At 38.7% G+C, this 19401-nt stretch overlaps 1 long non-coding RNA gene across 2 annotated transcripts in view; it reads right to left on the bottom strand.

Moving 5' to 3' along the window:
* Window positions 1-13181: 13181 nt before the first annotated feature.
* Window positions 13182-19401, bottom strand: part of LOC120434562 — a 9495-nt gene continuing 3275 nt past the window's right edge. Inside the window, exons 2-4 of one of the 2 annotated variants that reach the window (XR_005609175.1) lie at window positions 18151-18308; window positions 15597-15628; window positions 13182-13250 (exon numbers count right to left, since the gene is read on the bottom strand). This is a non-coding gene — a long non-coding RNA (uncharacterized LOC120434562). Of the gene's footprint in view, window positions 13251-14769; window positions 15007-15596; window positions 15629-18128; window positions 18309-19401 lie in introns of those variants that run through there. The other variant, XR_005609174.1, reaches the window with a different exon arrangement.

Raw genomic sequence — 19401 nt, 5'->3', positions numbered from 1 at the left:
CAAATACCATGCTTATTTGCATGATGGATACAGCAAGCTGATAAAAATTAAAGAACACTACACTTACCTACAGCTTTACTATAGTAATCATGTTTAAAGATGTAGAAATGTGCCAGCTACCAAACAGCTGTGACGATCTTGACCCTCTGTTGTGCACATGTATTGGTGTAGCAAGAAAATTAGCCAATATGTTTCCCATCTGACGCTTGATTGGCTTTTTGGGGGGCAGGGGTGAAGCAACAGCCACTCAGAATTGTCCCATGGATTTTTATTCAGGATTCTGTGAGCCATGTCTCCTCCTCATACATTGTCTTAGATAAAGTATATCAACAGCTTGCGCTGTGCATGCCATTATAATCTGAAGCATCCAGGAGCTGCTGCTAATTCAAATGACAGAACAACAACGTTGCCAGGCAGTCGCTGTAGGTGGCAATAGTTTGCTGTGCTCATGTGAAGTAAAGCTTGCATTGTGAGAGACAAAAGCATCTGATTGGCATGTAGAGAAGAGGAGGCTAAAAAGTTCCTCAGATAACCACATTCAAACTCTACTTTGGTCTGCTACTTTTTCATTGTATAAGGTTTTACAAACACACACATACACATACAAAATGCATGGAGTGGTCTGATGGCGCCCAGATTTTCTAGACATTTGGTTAAAATTTGCTCTACAGTTGGAAGGAAAATTTGTTCTTGGCTTTACTTAAGTCCAGAGTAAGGGGTGGGTTAAAGCAACCGTGATTCAACACACAGTAGTCGTTTGAGACCAATTTGTGTAACACAGAAGTGCCTGGGGATGAGGTTATAATGTCACATTCAACAGATCGGGTGCAGTGCAGAATATTGAGTGCATACATTTAGAGAGAGAAGCTTTCGGTTGCGTTTGGTCGATAATGCACGGTCAAGAAAAAGCCCTGAAAACAGAGAAGAGAGGGGAAGGCGTGCAGAGAGTCAGCAGGGGGATCTGATAATGAAAACCTACTGAGAGTATAGACAGCAGGGAATGAGATGATAAAAAACCTGTTGAGAGCAAACACAGTGGGGGAATCAGATACAAACACTCAACATTAGCATCAGACACCTCGCTGGCCTGTGGACATACCGCACACAGAGAAAACAGCTGCTGCTTAATGTTTAAATCAGACCAGTGAGAGGTTTTCAAACTATGTCAATGTGAGACGTGCAAAAAATTCAGTGAGAGAAAACAGCAGGCTTTTGGTGGCAGAGGTCAAACTGAGAGTGACACACAGCAAGAAAGTTACAGTAGATTGATAAGGTGAGATAGAAAATGACAATTCCTAACATTTTAGAAGCAGGTAAAGGGATAATAAATGCACTTTTTTTTCCTCTTTCTCTTTCAGCTCTGAACATCAAAAAATCCTCAAAGAGTAAAATAAGTGGAAGAAAAGACAGACAAGTCTTAGATTTTGTAGAGTCTGAAAAGAAAAACAACAACTGCACAACACGGGTGTAGTTTCGACTTTGTGAAAGGAAGATTAGTTTTTGCCTCGTCTGACAGGTTTGACAGAATCACTTGGCAGTTCTCAGTGAAAGTCTACAATGGGACACGGGGGAAAACCAATTTGCTTCTTTTCAAATAGAAAAGCTTTCAAAGAATTGTGTGTAAAAAGTGACCAGATTTTCATTTACAGGTTAAAGAAAGAAAATAAGACTCTTTGTGTCCATTTGGCTTGGCACTAGTGAATACAGTACAGATGAAAGCAGAACAAAGGAGTTAATTGTGACCCAGAAGTTACCCATCAACAAACACTTTAATGTCCCTCCATCCTCCAAAGCAGAGTTTGATCTCTCTGGAGTTAGTCAGTTAAACCTGGATGGAGCTCATTTATCAGACTGTAACATCTCATCTTGTCTGGTTGGAGATTTTGGCAGCAGAAGGAAATCCACCCAAATTGTGATGACAGCACATCGTGACAGGCCTGTGGAGAAGTGCTCGTATGATGAGCATGAAAGGCCACTGTCAATTAAATGTTAACTTTTGCTTCAATATATCTCTAATAAGATAGTCCCTTCAGCCACCCATGTGAAAAAACTGCCTTACTTTTGAATTATCAAATTGTTTGAGCGTGCCCTATGTGGCCTGGGGGATTTTATAGTCTGGTAGTGTAATAATGCTCATAACAGTGTGATGGGGCACTGTTAGAATAATCAATCCTCTATTTTAAAATTGGGACACTGAACAAAGCTCAGCAAAGTTTCCATTCTGCCAGAGCTGGCAGGGAAATGAGACCAAAACAGGAAGCACACCCATGAATTTATCATTCACACAGACTGCAAATTTTGCACTTGTTGGTTGCTTTTTCTTTACTTTTACATTTAACTCGTACTAAAACCTTCTCAGTCGGGTTAAGGTCAGTGAGCTGATACAACTCTGTCACGCTTCTTTGTCAAGAATCCTTTAATATCCTTGAGGTGTGTTTTGGGTCACTGTCTCAGATGTTGCGATGTACATGGTGGTTAAGTCTTGTTTGATGATAAAAGCCTGAGTCACACAGTCTCCATCCAGCTGATTTTGAGATGTATGTGCTGCTTGGACTGATGCAGTTTCTAATGGAGTGAATCAATCCTTTGCAGCAGTGGCTGTCATGAAACAGCTGCTTAGCAGGCAGGATGTCCACCCAGATGCAAGATTTGGGAGACCTGAGTAAACTCAAAAGGCAGCTTTTAATGCTGAGCTCTCACAAAATATAAAACAATTGCAAGTTGGGAAGAAGAAGTACAAAACTACAAGTCTTTTATAAAAACACAGAACAATGAGAAACACAACTGAATGTAAAGACTTGTGGAAAAGTTACAAAATTAAACAAGAAAGAACTAACTATTACTAAGACAATAACTCTGACTTACAAGCCTGAAACAGAAAAACAAAAATACAGAGAGCAAAACCAAAAACCCACACGAGCCAACAAAAAGATAAAAGCCTGGCTCCAAGGCCCAGACACATGACGATGGCCACTTTTGGTCTTCCTTTCCAGAATTTCATCACAGCATTTCATGGTTCTTGTGACTGAACTTGGTGTCTTTTGGTGATTAAGTGCTGCTTTGCTTTTCTTAGCTGAGCGGGGAAAACAATTACCCAATGAATTACCAACGTAGGCAGATAGGACTGTTTTTATGTATACCAGCAGTAGCTCAACACAGCACAACTGATGGTCTAATTAGAGGGTGAGAAATCCCACAAACTTTTGACAAGTTGTCTGTTAATTAAAAAGCACCCCGGGCATTAATGCTGGCAAGGATACTGCCTTTCTTTTGTAAAGTTGTGATCACAGCAAACACTTTGATGGATCTAAAATCTGACACATATTCATGAAATTATATACAGGTTTTATTTGCCTTCAGTACCTTATTAATTTTGTGTTTAGTCTATATATTCTTACTGGTTTTATTATGTGACTCATATCTCTCTTCAGTGTTCTCATATTTTATTGTAATTTATTATCAGAGTAATTTATTTCCATGCTTACACTATATGTTTACTTTTATCTTTGCTGGGCTATATTAGAAATGAGATCACTGCCTTGGTGTTTCTCAGTAAGAATAAAAAGCTGATGAAAGCTAAACTTTTTAGATCGCAGACTAATTGATGACACTAGATTGCCTCACTCCCACTTTGTAGAATAAACCAAACCAAAGAAGTAAAAGGTTTAGTGATTGAATAAATGCAAGCAAACTTGCTTTTATTTGAGCACTCATTCAACCATCAGCTCCCAATGGATCCTTCACTGCACTAAACCATCTCCTCTTCTGTCAAACGCAGAGGAATTTCTTTCTCTGACCTGCCAAGTTGGTCGGTAAAAGCTTTCAGCAGATTTTGAACCTGATCCCCGACCAGCAACTTGTTACTTCTGCACCACATAGCAATTAATGAAATATTTTTCCTTTACCATGGTAACTTCCTGCACAGCTAAACAGAGATGCTGAATGGACTTCAGAAAAATAGAACGAGGAGCTGCATGAGAATGAGCACAGAGGGAGAGGGAGGCCAGTGTAGATGTAAATACAACTGAAAGTAAGTAATATAGATGGTTTTTAATTATGGCTTCATCTATGATGGGTATTTTTTAATCTCTGCATCTCCATTTAGCTTAAATTCATTTCATTATACTTCATGAGCAGAGCTGAAAATTCCTCCTGACAGAGTGTGAAAATAGGTGAAAGGATCAACTTGGGATCTGTTAGTATTTCTGTGCAAGTCTTTGGATAAATATTGATAAGAGAGAGAAGCTTTTCATTTGAGACCATTCACTAATGTGCTGTCTGAGCCACTTTACAGTCATATCATGTTTGTTTCTACAAATCAGGACCTTTTTCGTAACAGAGCATGGAGACAAAACTTACTATAATACACCAAATCTCTGACTGGGAGCAACCAAACCTGGCACGCAGGTACGTCTTAGGCCTCTGAAGGTTTTATCTATATCACATTATCATGTTGTAATGCTGCCTAGCAACCAGAGGATTTTTTTCCCTGTTTTGTTTACAAATGGTCCCAAAGGACGACTGTTAAGAGACGACTATTCATAAAGTTTGGGAAAGCTGCAGTCAGCTGAGAAGGAAGAAGTCATGTGGATGAGCGATGAAACGTTTGTCTCAGTGAAAACGCTGCATCCAAATGAACAGAATCAACTTTCTGGGAACAGACTTCACAGTTTCTGAGGAGAAAACAGCAGAAAAGAGAGAGGGAGGGTGGGTGGGAGGTTAGGGGAAATATTCGACACCGAGTTAATGAAATGCTGCAGGTTAGATGGTGCAGAGATAATGTTTGTGGTCGATCTCATTAGAGATGCTCACATCTCCAACCCAATGCAAAAAAAAAAAGATTAAAGTTGAGCTTTTTTCCCCACAAGATTCAGCAGCAAAATTACCAGCATGATGAATAAACATTATCAAATAAATATAACAGCTTTCAGCATGTGAATGGGCTACTGCACAGGTAGGCCTGTGCTTCCAAGCATTTTGTAAGCAACTTTTAAAACATACTTTAAACTTTATTCATCTCCATGGGGACCAAATGCTGGGAACAGCCCAACTGATTTCACTGTGCATTCTATGACCATTATCAGCGAGTATGATAATGGGCATTTGGGAATAAACTATGATAAATTTTGACATTTGAAGTTTTGCATTTGTCCAACAGGGAAGCGCATATTGGTGCTGTCACTCACCGGTTGCCTCAACAGTTAGATGGCTCATGTAAATGCTTGCAGATCCCCTGGAGTTACATTTGAACATGCTGGGTACCATTTAGCATCATTTTGCAACTTGTAGGGTTTCTTTGAATGAGGTGTATTTGAACCAAAATCAACATCTTTTCCTAAAGTTGAAGCAAATATTGGTGCCTAGACGTAACTCAACAGAAATGAAAGCAAAAGTAAAGATAAAGAGAGGGTAGAAAGAAAACTAATCAAATAAGAAGCACTTGGGCAAACCTCCATATGGCACCTCACTCTTTGGGCAGTATTTACTTTTAAGCGACCAATATTGTATTTTGTATATATTCACTATTCTGCCCTCACAAATTATCATGCCTCCCTTAAAGGGCAGCACATTCACTTTGGGTTTTTTTTTTTTTTTTTAAATAAGTGTGTAGTAAAAATCAGATGAAGGTAATATGACAGGCGTTTCCTTTGATTATATTAATATGTAGAAGTTAGTAATGGATAAAAAGTATAGATTTGTAAATAAGTGAACATATAAAACTTGAGCTTATTACATAATAACTAACTAGGCACTTCATTCGTTTTCTCTTAGCAACACATTCCTTAAAGATATAACACATTTTGGGGTCAACTTGAAAGAAAGGCAGATGTGAATGTAATAAAATTGAGATGATATTTTAAGTCTTTATAAGTTGCTTTGTAAATGTTGACAATACACAGCACCTCATAGTTTCTAAGTTCAAAGACTGTTCTGGTAATTTTCGAATTAACCTTGAAGACTGTGGTTGATGTAAGCCAAATTTTAATGGGTTGTTAAAATGATTCTACTCTACACCCTTACAAAGTTTAATTGGAATTCATTAAAAACAAATTATGATGTTTACAGCCAGAAAAAATTACACACATGCACACAAACACTACCAACAAACATGACCTCCTTGGCGGAGGTAAAAATGTCTAAACAGGAATGAACCGTGGCTTAATGGTAGATTGTCTGTCACAGATCAAAATGGCATTGTTTGAGGCCCTGAGGTAAGAGCAGGTTGACGGCGCCAAACTCTGAGGAAACAAAAAGCTGGAAAGTCCAACAAAGAAGCTGTTATAACTTCTTTGCAGTGTTGCACTTTCTTTTTAACTTCCTGAGTATAAACACCCTAAAAGAGAAATGTTTTTCAGGCAGTCCTGCCAGAAACTCAATTAATTAGGTTCCAAACTCACAGTTAGCAATTGCTCATAGTTTTACACAGCTAATTTAAACTCTTCATCAAATTAAATGATGTACAGTCTCTAGTACAAGACTCCCAGAAAGCTAAAGTGACTGACTAGTGCTGCCACAAACCAATCCAGCTATTAATGAACTCATTGCTGGTAGAGTATTTCACAAGTTAAACTTGCAAATCGTCCCTATGCCTTCAAACATCTCGAAGCACATTTCTTTCCAAGATGAAATTCTCTGACTCAAAGCAGTGGAATCATCCTGCATCATGAAATGTAAGGGAGAAGCACATTTATTAGTAGATAATGGAGTAAAGTGAGGCATTAAAGGCTCAAAATGTCTCTAACATGATGAGTCAGATTGCAGCTGAATGATGTGAGCCCGGGCTACTGCTTCGCCTTTTGTCCACGGTTGTATTTGTGTTGAATAGCAGATGGAGCGAGCTGGTGATCAGTGCATTCTGCCTCTGCTTTATATTCACAGCAGCAGCTGCAGGCTGTTGGAGGCCTGCTGCCTGACCGGCCGGCCAGTTGGCTGAAGCAGAAAAGACACTCAGAGTTTCTTTGAGAGCAGAGCAGAGATCAAGCTGCTGGGAGCCAGAAAAGAGGGAGCAAAATTAACGAGTTCTACAAAGAAGTCCAGTCTTCTGTGTACTGTAAACTCTCTACTGCATTCTAGGTACTAAGGGCTGGAATGAGAGTTCCTCTGTTGGAAATTAAAGAGCCATTTAAGTCAAATAGCACAATGAGTTACCCACTGTTGTATCTGGTGCTTTCTAGAGTCCAAATATAAAATATTACAGCTACAATAGATATCAGTGTATTGCATGAGAATCGGGGTTGGATTAATTGGATAGTGTTATATGTGTATAATTCAGGAAACCTCAAGTTTTCTGTGTGGTTGAATTGGTAGATATAGATATTCACTTTCATTTCATTTCATTTTTACACCACCAAATCACAACAGCTGCTTCAAGGTGCAGGATTTTACCAACATGGAACTGCCACAGAGTCGCAGATCTACAAATCCTAACAGGCATTGGACTCCAGCTTCATTGGAGCTGGAGGAGTTTGTCTACAGGGAACTGTGTGCATGTCTTGAAATGGTTTACATGGTTACATCTAATGCAGGTGTGTCACGATACACTGAAACTGATGAACCGATGAGTGATATTTAAAAATTAAATATCGATAATAACAATAATCATCTATCCTCTTCCGCTTATCCAGTTCAGGGTCAAGGGGAGTCTATCCCAGCTACTGTAAGGTGAGCCAAGGTACACCACAGTCAGGTCGCCAGTCTATCACAGGGCTAACACTGAGAGACAGACAATCAGTCGCACTCGCATTCACACCTATAGGCAATCTCTTGGGCTGTGGGAGGAAGCCGGAGTACCCAAAGACACGTGAAGAACCTGCACACTCAATACAGAAAGGCCAGATGGTGGATTTTAACCCAGAGCCGTCTTGCTGTGAGGCAAAAGTCCTAACCACATTATACTAATATTAATCCAGCAGCAGTAAGTACTGAAGCTTGAGGCTTGGCAAAAACGACTCTATTTGTTTTTTTTGACCAGTTATCTTGCAACAACTAACTTCTTCTCAGCTGCTACTGCAGTATCAGTGAGAGTTAAAGAGACAGGATTTTTGGGATGTGGATAATTTCCTTATTGATTAACATCAATCTCACTGAATAGTTTAAAAGTAAGAAAACACTTAAAACAGCGAAATCTGAGCAGTGTAATGGACAAGGTTAAATTCAGTCTGTAGAAATACTTTGGATATACTGTTGGGGAAATTCTGGAGAAAAGCAATCTCTGCAGCTTCTGTAGCTTCTCAGCATCCTACAGCTGGAGGGTACCTTAGCCAAAACTAGCATAACACTTTCTATCTCACAAGAAGGGCGTGCATAAATATAAGCAACAAATGAAGGACCAAAGAAAAAGTAAATTGATTAAAGTTGTCATCTCTGGTCCTTCTGCTTTGAACCATCTTTTTTACAGTGTTATTAGAGTGCAGTTGTAAGTCAGTAGAGCACTCTTACTGCACTCTAAATATGTTTAATGTGTCACTGGGAATATGAAATTTTGATTAACATCTCAGTGCAGGAGTAAATGAATCACCATTCAGCTGGTTAACAAACAGCATTGAGAGCACATTGCAAGGTTGCTTATCCATAAAAATCCGTTTGCATGTAGATACTAGCTGTGCATTATTTCAAATTAAAATTCTGATATAAAACACTGTAGAGCTTCTATTACCAAGCATCATATTAACGTGCATTTTACATTTCCCCCCAAATAGACTGATGCTTCCTTTTCAGTTTTAAGCTGAATGAATGAGTTATTTTCATAACCTTCAAAAACCCTGGAAAAAATCTCTGCAACTCCGTCAACAACACATCAAGGTGCAGTCTCAGAGGATGCGGGGTAGAGAGTGGGTGTGGGGTGAGGGGGTGAAGGTGTGTATATGTGCAGAGAGGCATCCCAAGGCCAATTTCAGTGTACCATCACATGTTTGAGTATCTTTGTAATAAATAATGAAAGCAAATATATATATTTTTAAAATTCCTGTTTAAGTGGAAAGCTTTAAGTACACGATACTACACCAAGTGAGTCCAAATAATGCTGGAGTTGTACATAGTCATTGTACCACGACATGTAAAACATTTAATCTGAACATTTAAAAAAATGTTTGCACACACTGAAATCAATTACAGCCCATTTTCTGTGTTTCTGGTATTTTCTGGTATTCTGGTATGTGTCATTGTTTCATATACATGTCATATAGATATAAATAACATACCATTTGATGTCAACATATTTTTGTTACATTTGCAGTGCTCGTGGTTTTATATTATTATGATTCTGTTCTTTTTATGAGTATATCCTTCTGCTTTGTTTCACATATATACTGTTGCTTGGCCAGCTTTAGCCATGCTAGCATCAGCACAGGTAGAAACAGACACACATCACAGAATCGGCCATGCATCGGCCTAAATACAAATGGAAAACTACAAAAATAAAAATATAGATGACTTTCAGATTAGTAAAGCTATCAATGGATCCACTGTTCCCATAGCAAAAACACATTATTGGGAGCATAATACACTGAGCAGCATATCAGTCAGCATAGAAACAATGCCATAAATTTAAGGAACAAAGGTCAAATTCTTCATGCGTGTACATGCACAGACCACATGTGCATACTGTTGTGCACATAAACTCACAGATGTATATGACAACTCAAGTTTGTGGCATTAAATTTGTATTTTAATTCTAAAAATGTAATACAATACTCACACCAGGCCATCTGACAACAATAGCAATGCGACATTCATTCATCGTTCTTCCTTATTCTGAGGCTCGGTTTGGTTTCAGCAGGCTGTTTCGACCATGTTTACATCCCTAAGTGCTTTGAGCTGCTGCTGATGTAAAAGGATGATTAGATATGTGGATTACTGTAATGAACAGTGGAACAGATGTAACTAATAAAGTGGTTGCTAAATGTATGTAGCATGACTTTACTGGACTATACATTCATTCTTTGTTCTCAGAATGTACGTAATTTCTTTGTCTGTTTTCTGATGTATATAGTTTTTTCCCCATTTTGTTGTTCTCAATTTTATAAAGTTAAAAAAAATCTACTCTACATTAGGCCCTCATTTTTGCGGAACCATTTTTTTTTTTTTTTTTTTAAGGGTGGTGACATATTTTTAATCATTTATCAGAGAGTTGAAATGATTGACTATTCATGTTTTAACACTCATCAAAAAAGTTTGATTGTTACAGTGTCTTTTGCACAGGTGAGTCTGGAGTATAAAAATGCCTCAACTGTTTTGAGAACTGCATTAAGAGTGATGGGAATGATATACCTGATGTGAGAACTGCACCAAAGTGATTGAGAAAACCTGTAAACTCTGAACACACACTTTCTGAATTTACATATTTCTATCAAATACCAGTGATGCAAAGAAAAGTTCATCGAATTTCTCAGGCCTCAAATAAGGACAGTTTCTCCATCACATCTTTGACAACGAGTGACCTGGGTTAAATTTAAAGGCCTTCCTTAAAGTTCTTTTTTTTTGTAGCATTCATTCTGACTAACTCGTCATTTAGTTTACATTTGTGAATAAAAAGACTTGAACATTATGGATCCTTCTGATGTCTCAATACCATAACACATGCTGTAAATGTGCATTTACCGCTCGAACAACCAGCTACTTGCTTTCATTTCGAGGTTTTTAACCATTAGTAGAACACATTACATTTACTCTTTTGTTCCATAACCGCCATTTCCTATTAGGGTCCACTCTTTGCTCTGCCACACGTCCTTACAAGGCTACTCAAATATTCACATCTTGAACCATTTGTGGTGATGTTGTGTGCATTTCTATGGATTATATTTCTCGTAGTCGGGGTTTCTTTTCAAATAAATTTTAATTTCTTACATTTTGCTATAAGTAGATTTAACTGGAAAATATCGGCTCATTCCACCCAATCTTGTATTATCTAGATGTTTTTTGTGTTTTTCTTTTATAATTCAGCTCTTCAGTGAAGCAACAAAATCATTGTTTTTTCTTAAGTATTTAACTCGCTCTAAGAAGGGCTGAAACCAATCCCGGCTAACACTGGGCAAATGGCAGGGTATAAACTCAACAGGCTGACAGTCCATCGTGGGACAAATGGTACAAGTGTTTTATTCACACAGAATAAATACATAACCCAAAGTTCACTATTGGAGACAGCATGGTAGGCAGGTTAGTATGGCCTCTTCACAGCAAAAAGTCCTGGGTTCAAGCCTGTTTGGAGTCTTTCTGTAGATTACATGTTGTCCCTGTGCCTGTGGGAGTTTCCTCAAGCTACTCTGGTTTCCTCCCACATTTCAAAGACAGACCCATTTGGTTAATTGGCCATTCAAAATTGGACATAGGTTGATGTGAGCTTTCTTGCCCTGTGATGGCCTGGCGAGCTGTCCAAAGTGTAGCTTACCTCTCACTTTATGTTAGGTGGATGCATGGGCTGGTGCCTAATCTGGATCACCAGTAAGGAGATGGATAGAAAAGTTTTTTGGTACCTTTTACAGTATCACTTGTGCAGGGAGTATAATCTGTGTTTTTGTGGTTAGTGTTTAAAGAAGAGTCACAAGAGTTAGAGTTTTCATAAGAACAAAATTCTTTTTTGTAATTTGAACTTTTGTATTTTTTTTGTCATCATGAAATAAGGGAACAGGGCCACCTGACCATGAAACTGCTTGATATCAACTGTCCAATTAATTTTCAGACTCAAAAAAAAAAAGTGGGAGATTGTGTATGAAAATGGTTGTTATTCCTAAAGGCTTTGTGCAAAATTTTTATTAAACCCCCTCGAATTAAAGCTGAGTCTGCTTTTCACAGCCATGATGACTGATTTAAAGTCCAGCATGGTGTTGTGTTGAGACAAAAATACAAAAACTATGCCTTTGTTATTCCATAATTTGTTGGACAAATTAAGAATCTTGTTTTCAAACCACACAAATTGCAGAGCGTTTTGTCCAGCCCTCACATATTTTTTCAATCCACATTTGTTTCCCTCCCAGATCTGTTACATGGTTACAACTTTATTTTAGCATCTGAATTGGGTTTCAGTAAAGTACAGCTGTAGCACTGAAATACAAATAATGTCAGTTATGATCCTTGCACAAAGACTGTGCACCCTTTCCCCCACACCCAGCATTGAGCAGGTAGTGCCCAGCAGTCACGGGAAACACTTTGAGCACTACACTTACTCCTGCACCGAGCAACACACTGGCCAAGTCTGAAACAAACAGACAAAAAAAAAAAAAAAAAAAAAAAAAGACCAATTGACAGATTTCTTGAAGTATTAGGAAGATTCAAGACAAACTTTTGTGACTTTATAATGCTCTGCAGCTCAATATTGTTCAGAGTCTGTATCGAGTGGGTCCATCAGTAAGGTTTAAGGTTAAAAGTTACCTGGAAGGAAGTGAAGAAAATGTACTTTGACTGTTCTATACAAAAAAAAAAAAAAGAAGTTTGTGTCTACTAATGTAGATATGATGTACAAAAGTAGTCAGGTCACCCTTTAGTAAGAAGAGGCTCTGTTATGTGATAACAGAGTCAGAATTTCTGTTTTTCTTATCTGCTTTCCTTTTGGGCTTCTCAGCAGCACAAACCTTTGAGTCGAGTCACGTAACCTTTCTAAAAGCACCGAACTGCAGCAACATTTGAACAAAAGTCATTAAAATGTCATTTCACCTTTGCCAATTTCAACAACATATGCCAGACATAATTAAAACTACACAGCAAAGAGGAAGTCATAATTAGCCGCTGACAAAATGTTTCTACACAAAGTAGTTAGACTGACGTGATGAAATAAACTTCATCTGGGACAAAGTTAACAAACAAGTATCACTCAGATCACCTTCACATCATCCTGCTGTCAATCCTTTGACAATCTGTGATCAATCAAGTCCCACTGAGAAGATTAAATTTAAGAATATATAATATTAATCAGGGGCACAAACACCAACTAGACAAGTACCCATTTAATTATCTCTGCTGTCTGGATTTAATGAAGTTCACCAAGAATTAATGATTTTAAAAAAAGTGCACGAAGCTCACTGCTAACTAGATCCACACTTGTCTGTTTTTCTTGGGGTTTTGTGTAAGAAGGTGAATTGTTAGCGAGCGTTAGAGAGCCTCAGGTGTCGATAGTTCTGCTTTGTTTAATCCTTACCTGACAGGTGGTGAGAAATGCCTTCAGGCTGGCAGTCCGATGAGGGCGGTGGCAGGTTTCACCAGAGAGGTTTTTCCTGCCTTTGCTGGGTGGACTGCAGGTTAGCTGCATTTCATCAGATCTTTTAGAGGAGAGTAATGAGGGTTTGTTGAGCTGACAGTCTTTTGTCTGTCTGCAGCTATATGTCTTTATCACTACAGGTCCAGGGAAAGTATACTTAGTATTGTAAGACTCATGCTTGGTGTATCTGATATAATTTAAGGGAGCTGCATTATCCATTTGTACTTATTACTAAAACCCACTTACTTTGCATTAAACAAAGAGACCATAATAAGAATGCACTACTTGATTTGAAGTTAACATTAAAATGTTGTTTCTTTCCAGGTCCATTTTTATATTCTGGAACTATAGGGTAGCTTTCTATGATTCTGTTCTATATAAACCCCATTTACCTCAGGATTTTCACTTCCTCAATCCATCCACTAAACTAGAAACTAGTTGCCTTCACTTTCATTCACAGTAAGAGAGCTTATGATTTTAGTTAGCTATAAACAGTTATATATGAACAAAACTTCATAAATATTCATATTGTATTATTCAGCATTAGCAACATGTCCTACAAAAACTCCCACCTATGCTGTATTGTGTTTTATTGGGTCACTCTGCAGTGAGAGGTTGACTGCAGACACAGTGGGAGGAAGGGTGACATGCAGCGAAGGTCCCCTGCAACACTAACATTTATCTTAACCACCCAGCCAATTAATTCGTATTTTGCAGGGGGAAAAGGAGTTAAAATCTACTTCTACTGTAGATTTCCATGAACACATTTAGTACCACGGTGGCACGGTGGTTAGCACTGTTGCCGCACAACAAAAAGGTCCTGAGTTCAAAGCCAGCATTAGCTTCCTGGCAACTTTCTGCAGTTTAGAAAGCAAGCTTCTTTGCCTTCTTTGTAAAAAAATTAAACACGGGCATTTGTCAGCACTTGCAAGCCATTTTTTACGCAATGCATGCACTTTAAGTCAGTGCCACCTGTCAAAATCAACAGGACATGAAATCTGAAGAACTGATAGCTCAGGTTTGAGTTATATATGAATTATGTAACACGATTTCACTTGAAACCCAGATGAAAGTTATACTAATCAGTGTCCAGCTCCAGTGCTTTTTTGTTCTCATCTCACTCTTGGAAAAAAATATTTAATTATTTAATAAAACATCAAATTTGTCAGTGAAGAAAAAAAAAAATAGTAACACCAACAAACATGACTGGGCCTCAGAAAAAAGTTCCAATCAATATAAAGTAGGTGAGCAGGAGATATTTAGTCTGCTTGAAAGATTTTCTTCTGCACCACTGTGAGGGTCTTGAACCCCTTCTGCTCTGGCTCACACTGCCTGATTCAATTCAATTCAATTTTATTTATACAGCGCCAAATCACAACAAGTCGCCTCAAGGTGCTTGTAAGGTAGACCCTACAATAATACATACAGATGCAAATGATTGCAGTGACTCCTGTCTGAGGCTATATATATGAAAGTGTACTTAGACAACATCCTTGATTTACTAACATTAAAAATAGCCTCAAGGTGTTTCATAGACTAAGCCTGGATTTACAGTATAAAACCAGGGCAGAGAAGAAAACAACAGCATTAAAAGCGAACTCTGAATAATTTTATGTTTTATCTCTGAAACACTGGTGTTAAGACAACAACAGACAGCAAGTTCTCTAATCCTGTTGGTCTCCCTTTCAGGGCATTTCAGGTTTCGATTGTTTTGGAACAAAGCTGATCAGACCGGCACCAGCCTCCTCGAAGCGCCAGACGTCTGAGCTGTTGGTCGGTCCACTGCAGCTCATCTCTTCCAGGAATTAACACACTTGCTGCTGGATTACACAACACCTCTACTGTTGCAAAGCTCAGACAATTAAACATCAGCATAATGGCTGAAAAAGAAATAAGTCTATGATATACTTACATCAAACTTCTTATTTTGTTGCCCTCTCTATGAGAGCCCAATGAACATGTGGCTTTTTGTGGCTAACGCTGATTTTTAAAGAGTAAAACAATGACAGATCCCATTCGAAGTGAACGCAGGCTCACTAAATAATCGTTTCAGGATGAAAATCCTCAAAATAACTCATCTGTGCACCAGATCGAGATTGGTTAACCACTGTGGGAGATTTTGGACTGATGAGTTCAGCAGCTCTTCCACCACCAAAGCACCAAATGAGTAAATATCTTTTGAAAGTTGTGTTCATCTCTCCAGTAGAGTTCAAGACACTTTGAAAATCAAAGCCAAAGGACACTGAAGCTGTGCTAGTGACACATTGTGGCCCGTAGGACCCTATGCTGGTTTTCCTTTAAACTGGCGATCCTTTTGGCATACACATTTGTTAAATTGAAAGAGGACTTCAATTTCCTTAACTATTACCACCTGTGCATTTATTTTAAATACATGTTTACTACTTACCATGAAGACAGCACCAAAATCTTTACCGAATGCTGCGGAAAAAAGCAGAGTGCTTAATCAATCACTATAATCAGTATCACTATAATGCTGTGATATTTATAAAATTATTATAGTCAAAGAATGATTCAAGTAAGTGTTGCAGCACAAGGACTGCGCAGTGGGGAACTGGAGGACTGCCAGCATGGAGGATGCTTTCATGAGAGTATTTGGATAGAATTATTCCTTCAGATTTTACTGGATTTGCACTTGTGTTTTTCTTGAAGACTTGCAGGAGGGTAAGGCAGGTAAATGTTCTAGGGAGCTGGGATGGTGAAAGATGTAAAGTTGAGAGTTTCAGGTAAGTGACAACAAGCTGCTAGCTTGACTTTTTAGGTAGGTCCTTGCTTTACTGATGAACCTTTTGGAGATTTCTTGATTTTGCTGGTTTACTCTTGGTCAAGTCAAAGCATGAATCAGGAAGAAAACTAGGAGAGAAGATGAGGTCACATAATTAGAACCTCCCAGGTAAGTAAATCACAAGTTACTATAACAACTTGGCAAGGATTGAAGATTTCAGATGGCTGTTTAAATCTTTGGATAATGAGTAGATAAGAAGCAGATGTAACAGGAGATACCAGAACCATTCCCAAACTCCACCGGAGAGCAAAGAGAAAGGGAGAGAGTAAAAGAAGGCAAATAAGTAGCAGGAGCCCACCAAAACCCAGACAGTGAAGGGATGTTCTATTACTACTGCATCCAGTGAAGCAATGATGCTTAATCAAAACCCATTTAGTACAGTAGGATGATCCTCATGGCTAATCCATTGTTCAAGTGTAGAGTTAAATGGAACACAAGGATTTGCTTCTGGATGAAAATACACCATTGCTAATTCTATATATATAATTCTTGATGTTCAACTATTTGAATATGGATGTCCAAGCAGCCCGATACTCTCAAAAAAAGGAATAAAGTTCTAACATGAAGACAGCTGACAAGATATTAATCAACATGTCAATCAGCTGAGTGTAAATTGATTCCACCAGAGCTTCTCTATTTTTGTGCATTAATGGATTAATTAAGGAACGGAGGAGAAGGGGTTTCATTAAACCTGAAAATAGCATTTCAATTTGCCTCCTTCATTAAAAATGTTTTTGGGAGGAAATTTGTCTGAGCCCAGATCATCAGCTCAATTATAGTGCGGAAATGAATCATGTAGTTCATAAATTACTTATGCACTGGGGTTTAATGTGGATTTACTTGGATTGTATTTTTGTTGTAATTTGAAGTTATTGAACGGTAGATACGTTTACTCTTCTCATACAGCTGCCAATGTACAGCTCTTCCTCAGCATCAGTGCTGCATGTAAGTGCAGAGCTGAAGAAAAGCTTTATCCAGATAGCTCAATTACCCTGACTCTGGGCTGCTGAACATGGCGTGAAGACAACAGGCTCCCCAGTTATCTGTCAGTCAGAATAACAAAAAGATGAAGTTGACATCATCCATAGGATCTGGGCAAAAAATTCTGGAGTCAAAGCATTTTTTTAGCATATATACAAGCTTTTTTAATATATTTAGATATTTGGGGAAGAGGGTGGATTGCCAAGTTATCAGGTAACACTGACAAGCTGAGCTGCATCCATGAACTGTAAAGAGAGCAGACTTTCTGTCTGCCACAGATTACCTCCAAGATGCCTGGAGAGCTAAAAAAAATAAAAAAAAGAAGAAGAAGCCTGCAGAGGTTAGAGCACAAGCTTTATCAGTTTGTGCCCTTTTTCAGGGTGCAAAGAAGAGTTATTATAGTTTAGATTTTCTCATTAGTTTTCGTTTTCACTTTTTGTTTTTAATTCAGCTTAGTTTCCAGAGTGGATTTGCTTGTTTCAGTTTCAGTTTAGCTTTCATCTGAACAGGCTGATCCGAAGGGCCAGCTCTGTTCTAGGATGCCCTCTGGACCCAGTGGAGGTGGTGAGTGACAGGAGAATGGTGGCTAAGCTGTCATCCCTGTTGGACAACATCTCCCACCCCATGCATGAGACTGTGACAGCACTGAGCAGCTCCTTCAGTGGGAGACTACGGCACCCACGGTGTGGGACGGAGAGATTTCGCAGGGCTTTCCTCCCCACTGCTGTCAGACTCCACAATAAAGACTTTTGCAGCTAATCAAACACACAAACCCACACATGTGCAATAAGACTGCTATATGTGCAATTCTTCTTCTGACAAAGTTGTATTTTTGTATTTTCCTACTCAGTTGTATATAGTATTTGTATTTCTATTTTATTCTATTGTATATAGTATTTTATTTTATTGTATTTTATTGCATTCCAGTGTTTTCTAATTTCTGCTACATAACTTTGCACTTTTGCTGTAACAAAACAAATTTCCCACCTGTGGGACTAATAAAGGTCATCTTATCTTATCTTATCTTATCCCTTAGCTGTAAAAACCTGATGTGGCATTGTCATCACCTCACCGGGTGGGTAGGTGGCTTGGACACCCAAGTCTCTGAATGCAATAACTCGAGAACAAGATGACATAGGATTCTGAAATCCATACCATAGATGCAAGAGTTCAAAACCTGGTGACCTTGACCTGAAGGTCCAGCAGTGATAGAGATTAGGACAGGACCCCGTGGAGTCTAGGCGTTGGTGGTGGAGATGAAGACGCAGGCTTGAATGGAGCCAAATAACATGGGAGAGGCAAAGATGGGGAGGATGGTGGGTTGGACGAGGACGTCTGCAAGGGAGAATGACAGATGAGCAGTCAGATTTAAAGTACGCATAGTGGAGGCTGATTGGCCTGAAGAAGCTTGACATTGCAATAAGCTTGACAGCATGGGAAAGTGGAAGTGATGTAAAAATTAGATTAGCCACAACTATTGTGTGTGAGGGTATAGAAGAGGAGCTGAGACGTCCCGAGAGCAGAGCTCTCCTGACTGTATAACTGTGATGGTTGATGTCTGTTTTGTTCTCCTACATCCAGTAATTAAAAAGCTTGGCCACAGCTGATCGCATTGCAGACTGTATTAACAGAAAATTCCACCACAGGTTACACAGGGTTAAATTAGCTATAGACACGAAAACCTTATTTGTAGCAGACTTTAAAGAAGTCAGACCTAAAGTAGTTGGACATTTTTAGGTAGAAGTCTATTAGCATTAACTTGAGGAACTGACTTCCATCCCTGGAGGTTTCTGCAAGTTAGTTCTGTGATGGACTGGGGCCTGTCCAGGGCATACTCCGCATTTTGCCATCTGACTGCTGGGACAAGTTCCAGCTCCAAATATGATAAGCACTAAAGAAAAATGGATGAATAAGAAGAAAAACTGACACAAAAGATAGTAGTTAATAAGGAAAGAGGTTGCCATCCCCTTTTTCAAACCAGCTAAATGACTGCAGCATCCACATATAACCACCTGAAAGGGCCTCGTTTCCAGAGCTTCAAGATAACCTATACCCAGACAGACAAATATCTCAGAGCCCTTAAATCACGTTGTTTTGCACTTAAGAATGCACTTCTGCTTTTTGTGAAGACCTGAGTTGCTTCTGTAAAAATGACACAAAAGACCGTTTAAATGTCCCAGCTTAGGTTGTCAAAGTTTTCTACTATGCACCACTTCACAAGACAAAACAAGTTGTTTTTTGCCTTTTGTTTTTTCACTTTCCCTTAGGTGGTTTTAAGCTCTACAGTTTGAGAACCACTGGGTAACATACAGAAATTAGACAAATCCAGATTTGAGTTCACAAAGGTTTACCCTGTCACATAAAAAAACCCACCAAAAAACAAATGTGTTCACACTTCACAATCCAACATGATGAAAGCTTGCTGACT

Source organism: Oreochromis aureus, linkage group 18 (genome assembly GCF_013358895.1).
Source record: "Oreochromis aureus strain Israel breed Guangdong linkage group 18, ZZ_aureus, whole genome shotgun sequence".
Taxonomy (NCBI): domain Eukaryota; kingdom Metazoa; phylum Chordata; class Actinopteri; order Cichliformes; family Cichlidae; genus Oreochromis; species Oreochromis aureus.
Note: the sequence above shows the minus strand (reverse complement) of the source record. Positions and strands in the feature narration are given on the sequence as shown.